Source organism: Neophocaena asiaeorientalis, unplaced genomic scaffold (genome assembly GCF_003031525.2).
Source record: "Neophocaena asiaeorientalis asiaeorientalis breed wild unplaced genomic scaffold, Neophocaena_asiaeorientalis_V1.1 scaffold116, whole genome shotgun sequence".
In the NCBI taxonomy this organism is placed as follows: domain Eukaryota; kingdom Metazoa; phylum Chordata; class Mammalia; order Artiodactyla; family Phocoenidae; genus Neophocaena; species Neophocaena asiaeorientalis.
The window spans coordinates 8,342,071-8,349,809 of NW_020174561.1; positions in this window are offsets into that span (position 1 = coordinate 8,342,071).

Below are 7,739 nucleotides of genomic sequence, written 5' to 3' on the forward strand. Positions count from 1 at the left end.
GGTATATGGGAACTCTCTGTACTATTTTAGTAATCTTCTGTAAATCTAAAAGGATTCTACAAAATATAGTTTGTATATTTATGTTAAAAATAGAGAAATAGGGCTTCCCTGGTGGCGCAGTGGTTAAGAGTCCGCCTGCCGATGTAGGGGACGCGGGTTCATGCCTCGGTCCGGGAAGATCCCACATGCCGCGGAGTGGCAAGGCTCGTGAGCCATGGCCGCTGAGCCTGCGCATCCGGAGCCTGTGCTCCGCAATGGGAGAGGCCACAACAGTGAGAGGCCCGCGTACCGGTAAAAAAAAAAAAAAAAAAGATTAATCTATACTACTGTTTTTCTTGAATAATATCCTGCATGACTGCTCCTGTCTACAATTAATTTTCTGCCCTTTTGGAAAAGCATTGTTTTAGGATAATTAATTCACTTGAAAACTGACAAGTAACAATATAATTTGGGGTTTTTAAAAATCTTGTCAGAAGTTCATTATATTTTCAGTAAATCATAGAACTATTTTAACATTCTCCTATCCAACTCAAGGGCAGAACATCAAAAATCAATTATCAAACTAACCACTGTGTGCTATTCCTAATACGTTTGTTTCCTCCTTTGTCTTTCCTAAATTCAGTTTTCATTATAAGATTTAAATTTAAAAACTCCCAAAAAAACAGAAGATGGTTTCACAGGTGAATTCTACCAAACATTTAGAGAAGAGTTAACACCTATCCTCCTCAAACTATTCCAGAAACCTGCAGAGCAAGAAACACTTCCAAACTCATTCTTTGAGGCCAACATCACCCTGACACCAAACCATACAAAGGAGATTGGTTCAAGATGGCGGAGTAGAAGGACATGCTCTCACTCCCTCTTGCGAGAACACTGGAATCACAACTAACTGCTGAACAATCATTGACAGGAAGACGCTGGAACTCACCAAAAAAGAGACCCAACATCCAAAGCAAAGGAGAAGCCAAAATGAGATGGCAGGAGGGACGCAATCACAATAAAATCAAATCCCATAACTGCTGGGTGGGTGACTCACAAACTGGAGAACACTTATACCACAGAAGTCCACACACTGGAGTGAAGGTTCTGAGCCCCACGTCAGGCTTACGAATCTTGGGGTCTGTCAACAGGAGGAGGAATTCCTAGAGAATCAGACTTTGAAGGCTAGCGGGATTTGATTGCAGGACTTAGAACTGGGGGAAAAAGAGACTCCACTCTCGGAGGGCACACACAAAGGAGTGTGCACATCGGGACCCTGGGGAAGGAGCAGTGACCCCACAGAGTCTGAACCAGACCTACCTACCAGTGTCGGAGGGTCTCCTGCAGAGGTGGAGGGTGGCTCGGTCTCACCGTGAGGACAAGGACACTGGCAGCAGAAGTTCCGGGAAGTACTCCTTGGCGTGAGCCCTCCCAAAGCCGGCCATTAGCCCCACCAAAGAGCCTGGGTAGGCTCCAGTGTTGGGTCGCCTCAGGCCAAACAACCAGTAGGCAGGGGACCCAGCCCCACCAATTAGCAGACAAGCGGATTAGTTTTACTGAGCTCTGCTCACCAGAGCAACAGCCAGCTCTACCCACCACCAGTCCCTCCCATCAGGAAACTTACACAAGCCTCTTAGATAGCCTCATCCACTAGAGGACAGACAACAGAAGCAAGAATTACAATCCTGCAGCCTGTGGGAAAAAAACCACATTCACAGAAAGACAAACAAGATGAAAAGGCAGAGGGCTATGTACCAGATGAAGGAACAAGATAACACTCCAGAAAAACAACTAAATGAAGTGGAGATGGGCAACCTTCCAGAAAAAGAATTCAGAATGATAGTGAAGATGATCCAAGACCTCAGAAAAAGAATGGAGACAAAGATCAAGAAGATGCAAGAAATGTTTAACAAAGATCTAGAAGAATTAAAGAACAAAAAAACAGAGATGGACAATACAATAACTGAAATGAAAAATATACTAGAAGGAATCAATAGCAAAATAAATGAGGCAGAAGAACGGATAAGTGACCTGGAAGACAGAATGGTGGAATTCACTGCTGCCAGAACAGAATAAAGAAAAAAGAATGAAAATAAATGAAGACAGCCTAAGAGACCTCTGGGAAAACATTAAATGCAACAATATTCGCATTATAGGGGTCCCAGAAGGAGAAGAGAGAGAGAAATGACCAGACAAAATATTTGAAGAGATTATAGTCAAAAACTTCCCTAAAATGGGAAAGGAAATAGCCACACACGTCCAGGAAGTGCAGAGAGTCCCATACAGGATAAACCTAAGTAGAAACATGCCGAGACACATAGTAATCAAACTGGCAAAAATTAAAGACAAAGAAAAATTATTGAAAGCAGCAAGGGAAGAACAACAAATAACATACAAGGGAACTCCCATAAGGTTAACAGCTGATTTCTCAGCAGAAACTTTACAAGCCAGAAGGGAGTGGCATGATATACTTAAAGTGATGAAAGGGAAGAACCTACAACCAAGATTACTCTACCCAGCAAGGATCTCATTCAGATTCCATGGAGAAATCAAAAGCTTTACAGAGAAGCAAAAGCTAAGAGAAATCAGCACTACCAAACCAGCTCTACAACAAATGCTGAAGGAACTTCTCTAAGTGGGAAACACAAGAGAAGAAGAGGACCTACAAAAACAAACCCAAAACAATTAAGAAAATGGTCATAGGAACATACATATCGATAATTAAACGTGAATGGATTAAATGCTCCAAGCAAAAGACACAGGCATGCTGAATGCAAACAAAAACAAGATCCATATATATGCTGCCTACAAGAGACCCACTTCAGACCTAGGGACACATACAGACTGAAAGTGAGGGGATGGAAAAAGATATTCCATGCAAATGGAAATCAAAAGAAAGCTGGAGGAGCAATACCCATATCAGATAAAATAGACATTAAAATAAAGAACGTTACAAAAGACAAGGAAGGACACTACATAATAATCAAGGGATCGATCCAAGAAGAAGATATAACAATTATAAATATATATGCACCCAACATAGGAACACCTCAATACATAAGGCAACTGCTAACAGCTATAAAAGTGGAAATCAACAGTAACACAATAATAGTGCAGGACTTTAACACCTCACTGACACCAATGGACAGATCATCCAAACAGAAAATTAATAAGGAAACACAAGCGTTAAATGACACAATAGACAAGATATATTTAATTGATATTTATAGGACATTCCATCCAAAAACAACAGAACACACTTTCTTCTCAAGTGCACATGGAACATTCTCCAGGAGAGATCACATCTTGGGTCACAAATCAAGCCTCAGTAAATTTAAGAAAATTGAAATCATATCAAGCATCTTTTCTGACCACAAAGCTATGAGATTAGAAATCAATTACAGGGGAAAAAAAAGTAAAAAACACAAACACAAGGAGGCTAAACAACACTTTACTAAAAAACCAAGAGATCACTGAAGAAATCAAAGAGGAAATCAAAAAATACCTACTGACAAATGACAATGAAAACATGACGGTCCAAAAGCTATGGGATGTGGCAAAAGCAGTTCTAAGAGGGAAGTTTATAACTATAGAAGCCTACCTCAAGAAACAAGAAAAATCTCAAATAAACAATCTAAACTTACACCTAAAGGAACTAGAGAAAGAAGAACAAACAAAACCCAAAGTTAGCAGAAGGAAAGAAATCATAAAAAAAATAAAAATAAACAAATGGGACCTAATGAAACTTCAAAGCTTTTGCACAGCAAAGGAAACCATAAAGAAGACAAAAAGACAGCCCTCACACTGGGAGAAAATAGTTGCAAACGAATCAATGGGCAAAGGAGTAACCTCCAAAATATATAAATTTGCAGCTCAATATTAAAAAAACAAACAACCCAATCCAAAAATGGGCAGAAGACCTAAATAGACATTTCTCCAAAGAAGACATACAGATGGCCAAGAAGCACATGAAAAGCTGCTCAACATCACTAATTATTAGAGAAATGCAAATCAAAACTACAATGAGGTATCACCTCATACCAGTTAGAATGGGCATCATCAGAAAATCTACAAACAACAAATGCTGGAGAGGGTGTGGAGAAAAGGGAACCCTCTTGCACTGTTGGTGGGAATGTAAATTGATACAACCACTATGGAGAACAGTATGGAGGTTCCTTAAAAAAATGAAAAATAGAACTACCATATGACCCAGCAATCCCACTACTGGGCATATACCCAAAGAAAAGCATAATTCAAAAAGACACATGCACCCCAATGTTCACTGCAGCACTATTTACAATAGCCAGGTCATGGAAGCAACCTAAATGCCCATTGACAGACAAATGGATAAAGAAGATGTGGTACATATATACAATGGAATATTACTCAGCCATAAAAAGGAACAAAATTGGGTCATTTGTAGAGACGTGGATGCATCTAGAGACTGTCATACAGAGTGAAGTAAGTCAGAAAGAGGAAAACAAATACCGTATATTAACGCATATATGTGGAACCTAGAAAAATGATACAGGTGAACTGTTTTGCAGGGCAGAAACTGAGACACAGATGTAGGGAACAAACGTATGGACACCAAGGGGGGAAAGCAGCAGGGGGTGGTGGTGGTGGTGTGATGAATTGGGAGATTGGGATTGACATGTATACACTGATGTGTATAAAATTGATGACTAATAAGAACCTGCTGTATAAAAAAATAAATAGAATAAAGTTCAAAAATTTTTAAAAAATTAGAAAACCATACAAAGATATCACAAAAAAAGGAAATTACAGGCCAATATCACTGATGAACATAGACGCAAAAATCCTCAACAAAATACTAGCAAACAGAATCCAACAATACATTAAAAGGATCATACACCATGATCAGGTAGAATTTATCCCAGGAATGCAAGAATTATTCAATATCTGCAAATCAGTCAATAGTGTCAGCTTCCCTAAGGAAGGAGGCCTGGGCCACCCACAGCTTCCTAAAAGCAGCTCTAGATTCAACAGCCTCTCCAGGGACATGTGCTTTCATCATCACAGGAAGAGACAAACACCATAGCACTTAGGAACAGCAAAATTAGTCCCATTAGAACCCATTTAGATCTCCCTGAAAGGACAAGTTCCACCATAGGAGGGTCCAATGTCCCCTTCTCCCCTTACCTTCTCACAGAAGTGGCAGAGAGAGATGTACTCTCTGTGTGCTTCTCCTTTGCCTTCTTTTATGACTAAAATATAGGTAAAACCACACTGAAAACAGAAGTCCAGCATCACTGGGGTAAATAGTCCCAGGTTCCCTCTACCACGTGTCTGATGAGATTCAGCCCAGACGGCCTGAATCTCATACCTCGTCTTCATATTTCCTCTATCTCTTAGAGGCCCAAATAAGAAATGACCCTAATGCAAATTAACAAAGGTGTTTGTGAGAAATACTAGATTTAAAGTTGCTGGGAGAGGACCTAACAATTTTCTTCCTTAAAAATTACACATATTGGGACTTCCCTGGTGGTGCAGTGGTCAAGACTTCGCACTCCCAATGCAGGGGGCCCGGGTTCGATCCCTGGTCAGGGACTAAATCCCGAATGCTGCAACTAAAAGATTCCCTCATGCCCCAACTAAAGATTCCGCATGCCACAACTAAAGATCCCGCATGTGGCAAAGAAGATCCCAAGACCCGCAACTAAGACCCGGGGAGGCCAAGTAAATAAATATATATTTTTTTAAATTACACATATTACCAGTAGGTATTTTGCTTCTTGCCTGTTCTGTATAAAGCATTGGTATGTGGCACGTATGGGCACATGCACACATATACACATGTAGATGATTATTTAACCTACTTTAAGAAAATGTAGTATTACAAATGTGTGTTCTGAAATAAAAATTTTAAATGTTTATTAAATGAGAAACGTTCACAATTTTTAAACCTTACAATGAATTTTTTGGGAGAAAAAAATCAAACCCCCTTACCAATAAATATAAGACTCCATGGCCTCATATATTCAAGCAACTTCTTAAGATAACAAAACTTTGGGGACTTTCCCAGTGGTCCAGTGGTTAAGACCCTGCCTTCCAATGCAGGGCACCCGGTTTCCATCCCTGATTGGGGAACTAAGATCTCACATGAAACTAAGACCCCACATGCCGCGAGGTGAAGGTATCTTAGAGATATATTTGCCAAAGGCAAGGAAACCGAAAGCAAGGAAGAATACTCTGATAAGCAACCACTCTAACAGATGCAAAAGCCAGAAAGCCATCATCACTAGGATGACTGCATCCAAGGGCTGAGCAGCTCCTATAAAAATGGCAAGATGATTCTAGGGTGCAGAGTCCTATCTGCACCCCAGGAGTACCATCCCAAGGGATACTATGAAACAAATGTGAATATGAACGTGAGTTCAAGTTAAAGAAATCAAGGTATATGAGGTCTAGTATTTAAAAGTACAAGTAGGGGCTCCCCTGGTGGCGTAGTGGTTAAGAATCCGCCTGCCAATGCAGGGGACATGGGTTCAAGCCCTGCTCCGCGAAGATCCCACATGCCGCAGAGCAACTAAGCCTGTGCACCACAACTACTGAGCCTACAATCTAGAGCCCGCGCGCCACAACTACTGAACCCGCGTGCCACAACTACTGATGCCCGCACACCTAGAGCCCGTGCTCTGCAACAAGAGAAGCCACCGCAATGAGAAGCCCGCACACCACAAAGAGTAGCCCCCGCTCACTGCAACTAGAGAAAGCCCACGTGCAGCAACAAAGACCCAATGCAGCCAAAAATAAATTAATTAAACAAGTACCTAACAAAATGACATTATCTCAAACATTCTAAAAATTGTTTTAGTGCAGTTAACAACACAGAGGAAAATGCATTTCCATACCCCTGACTCCCGGAGTATGTAAATCACACATTAGGTAGAATACATATGCATTCATTCAAGAATGTAAGGATTTCCCAAATTACTGTGAAATTTTAAAAAAGAAAAGACCTTTCTAACGAGCCGCACAACTATTTCCAGACTTCAAGAACTGTAACCCTTCCTGCAAAATATACTTTGCGTTTTTTATTTGTCTCCGGAGTGTCACTGTTAGTGTGAGTTTTCTCTGTGGTTGTTTTTTAATGATTCAGTTGTCTGGTTGCAAGTTTAAGATCCTGTTTAATTACCTTCTGCACTTACGACCGTGGAGAGGACACACGGCGGGGCTCACTTCTTAGCATGTGGAGCTTTATCTAAGATCCTGAACATGACTAGTTATCAACGCCTTATGCAGACGGGGAGAAGGGAGAGAGAAGGGCTAAGACCATTTAAAACCAACATAAATTCCAGATTTCCTATCTCTCCTTTTGTCCCTTTGACATTCCGTCTGGTAACCTGACACGTCATCCATAGCCCTGATAGTACCTTCGAGAAACCCTCTCCCCATCTAAAAGAGACACCTCTTCGCCCGCAACTCAGGGGGCTCACAGGCGGGCAGTCCCGGCCCCAGGTGCGGGGTCGACTCCTTCTGGGGTCTTCGCCGCTGGGCACCCCTGAGCAGTACCCTCACGGGGGCGCCCGCGACCGGCCGAGTCGCGCCGGGATCTGGAGGCACGCCTCGTCCGACTACACTTCGGACGCTCTGCACCCGCAGCCGACAGCGTGTTTGTTAGGACACGGTACAAATCTGAGGAGCGCTCGGGGTTCACGCGCAGACAGCCAAGGGGGCGTACGCGGGGACTCCCTCCCTCCCGACCTCCGTCTCCTCTGTCGCCGCCCGACTAGCAC